Source organism: Triticum urartu, chromosome 4A (genome assembly GCF_056163025.1).
Source record: "Triticum urartu cultivar PI428250 chromosome 4A, HENAU_Tu73, whole genome shotgun sequence".
In the NCBI taxonomy this organism is placed as follows: domain Eukaryota; kingdom Viridiplantae; phylum Streptophyta; class Magnoliopsida; order Poales; family Poaceae; genus Triticum; species Triticum urartu.
Window position 1 is genome coordinate 187575763 of NC_141876.1, and position 3713 is coordinate 187579475.

Genomic DNA, 3713 nt, shown 5'->3' on the forward strand with positions numbered 1-3713 from the left:
ACTACTACACATGCATGCCATTTGGGCTGCGTAATGCAGGGGCGACCTTTCAGCGGCTGATGCACATCACCTTGGGCCCGCAGCTCGGGAAGAACGTCGAGGCTTATGTCAATGACATAGTGGTGAAGTCTCGGGAGGCCAGGACCCTGATACAAGACCTGGAGGAAACCTTCGCAAGCCTCAACGCAGTGAACCTGCGGCTCAACCCAGAGAAGTGTGTGTTCGGAGTCCCCTCGGGCAAGCTCTTGGGTATCCTCGTGTCCCACCGAGGCATCGAGGCTAACCCAGAAAAGGTCAAGGCGGTCGAGGACATGAGCCCGCCAAAGACCCTCAGAGAAATGCAGAAACTCGCTGGGCGCGTGACCGCGCTAGGGCGCTTCATCTCTAAGTTGGGGGAGCGAGCGCTGCCCTTCTTCCAGCTAATGAAGAAAAAGGGGCCCTTTGAATGGACTGAAGAGGCCGACAAGGCGTTCCAAGATCTCAAGAGATACATGACCAGCCCTCCAGTCATGGTGGCTCCGCGCCCTCAAGAACCCCAGGTGCTTTACCTCGCCGCCACTCCCTACTCCTCCAGCGCAGCCCTGGTGGCGGTTAGGGAGGAGCGTCGAATCAAAACCACAGCAGCAGCCTGGGACAAGGCAAAACAGGAACAAGGAAGGCCCACAGAAACCGCCACCACGGCTAAGGAGGATCAGCCGCCGCAGAGGAGTGCACCGGAGGCGGAAGGGGCCCCTCTCCCAGATGGCCAGCCTCCGGAGGCCCCATCGCCTCAGGAGGCGCCATGGTCTCCGGGGGGCGCCACCAGCACTGACGCACACAACCTCGTCGAGCACCCAGTATACTTCGTCAGCACGGTGTTGCGGGACGCGAGGGCATGGTACCCCATGCCTCAGAAGCTCCTCCTCGCGCTACTAGTGGCCTCGCGCAAGCTGCCGCACTATTTTCAGGGTCACCCCATCAAGGTCGTCTCGTCATACCCCTTGGAGAGAGTGCTCAGGAGCCCTAACTCAGCCGAAAGGGTCGCTGAGTGGAACATAGAACTGCAAGCGTTTCAGCTCGAATTCAGCACGACCAGAGTCATCAAGGGAGCAGCATTAGCGGATTTTGTGGCAGAATGGACGGAGGCCCCAGGCCTCAAGGCCGACAAGGATCGGTCCCTCTCCCTGGGAAGCGAGGAGCCAGAAGGCTGGGTCATGTACTTCGATGGGGCGTTCTCCAGGCATGGCGGTGGGGCTGGGGTGGTGCTCATATCGCCCACTCAGGACAAGCTCTACTACGCTGTACAGCTCTGTTTCCAGCAAGGTGAAAAGGTCTCCAACAACATAGCGGAGTATGAAGGTCTAATAGCGGGCTTGAAGGCCGCAGCTGCCCTGGGGGTGAAACGCCTTACCATCAAGGGTGATTCGCAGCTCCTTGTCAATTTCTCCAACAAGGTGTACGAGCCGAAAGATGAGCACATGAAAGCCTACCTTGCGGAGGTCCGCAGGATGGAGAAGTAGATCTGGGGGTTGGAGTTGCAGCATGTGCCCCGTGGCACCAATCAGGAGGCCGACGACATCGCCAAACAGGCGTCCAGGCGGTTACCTCAGGAGCCTGGCGTCTTCGAGGAGCGGCTCTTCAAGCCCTCAGCCCTGCCGTCATTGTCAAACACGGCTCAGCCTCGGGAGGAGCTCCCCCAGCCACCTGCCTCAGGAGCCCCGGTCTGTGGCCCGGCCTCAGGAGCACGCCTGCTCCTGACGATGGAACCCCAGGAGGGGTGCTAGATCACGGAGCTCCGGAGTTACTTAACACAAGGGACCCTACCGGAGAAGGAGGAGGAAGCGGAGCGTGTGGCACGGCTGGCCACGGCATACTGCATCAAGGATGGAGAGCTCTACCGGAAGCGACCAAACGATGTATCCCTGCGCTGCATCTCCAGGGAGCAAGGAAAGGAACTGCTGGAAGATATACATGGCGGAGACTGTGGACATCATTCATCATCACGGACCCTCATCGGCAAGGCGTTCCGCAGTGGGTTTTATTGGCCCACCGCACTCAATGACGCCGTCGAACTGGTGAAGGCTTGTGAGGCCTGCCAGTTCCATGCCAAGCAGATCCATCAGCCAGCAGGAGGCCTGCAGACTATACCCCTTTCGTGGCCGTTCGCAGTCTGGGGGTTGGACATCCTGGGCCCGTTTCCTCGGGCGCCAGGGGGTTACCACTACCTCTATGTTGTCATGGACAAGTTCACCAAGTGGGCTGAAGTAGAGGCCGTCCGCACCATCCCCGCGGGTTCCGCGGTCAAGTTCATCAAGGGCATTGTGAGCCGGTTCGGGGTGCCGAACCGCATTATCATAGACAACGGTTCGGAGTTCACCAGTAACCTCTTCAAAACATACTATGCTAACCTTGGAACGCAGATATACTACACTTCGGTGGCGCACCCCCGAAGCAACGGCCAGGCCGAGCGAGCCAACGCAGAGGTCCTGAGGGGCCTCAAGACCAGGACGTTCAAGAAGAAGCTGGAGTCTTACGATAGAGGTTGGTACGACGAGCTTCAGTCCGTGTTGTGGTCCATCCGCACAACCGCGACCAAGCCGACTGGAGAGACCCTGTTCTTCCTGGTCTACGGAGCCGAAGCGGTCCTCCCTCACGAGGTCAGACGTCGCTCCGCACCGGTCCTGGCGTTCGACGAGGCGCAGCAGGACGCCATGCGGGGGATGGACCACGTGCTGGGGGAGGAACGTCGCCGAGAGGCCGCGCTGCGAGCGGCGAGGTACCAACAAGCACTGCGACGATATCACTACCGCAACATCCGCCCCAGAACTCTCGAGGTAGGCAACCTCGTGCTCAGGCGGGTTCTCTCCAGGGAGGGACTGCACAAGCTCTCTCCCATGTGGGAGGGCCCGTTCAAGGTTGTTCTTGTTTCCAGGCCTGGCTCCGCGCGCTTGGAGACTCAGGAGGGGGTGCCGGTCCAGAACGCATGGAACATCCAGCACCTCCGGAGGTTCTACCCCTAAAAAGGCCCAGAGCCTGTGAAGAAGGCGAATGCCTGTGAAGATTATCCTTTTTGGAAAAGGCCCAGAGCCTGTGAAGAAGGCGAATGCCTGTGAAGATTATCCTTTTTGGAAAAGGCCCAGAGCCTGTGAAGAAGGCGAATGCCTGTGAAGATTATCCTTTTTGGAAAAGGCCCAGAGCCTGTGAAGATTATCCTTTTTGGAAAAGGCCCAGAACCTGTGAAGAAGGCGAATGCCTGTGAAGATTATCCTTTTTGGAAAAAGCCCAGAGACTGTGAAGAAGGCGAATGCCTGTGAAGCTGTCGCGTTTGGGAAAAGGCCCGGAGCCTGTGAAGAGGGCAAATGCCCGTGAAGCCTGCTCCCCCCAAGAAAGGCCCGGAGCCTGTGAAGAAGGCCAACGCCTGTGAAGCTCGCCGCCCGTGACACTCTCATGTAATAATGAGTTGGGGCTGTACACGCCCCGGAGTCTCAGGAGCGCCGGCCTCAGGCCCTGGGGCTCCCTCCCATGCCCAGTGGCAGCACTTAGCTCCGCGCTAGTGAGAAGACGTCGAAGACTAGATTAGGTGCCGGACGTGGCTTTTTCATTTGCTTTCCACAGTTGGCTTGTTCATTCTCATTCGAAGTTTTATTGAAGTTGTTGCCGTCTTTGACTTGTGGTTCTTCGACTTTTCACTCTCCTGCCTCGATTTCTCTTATGCAAGGCCTCGCGAGGGGGGC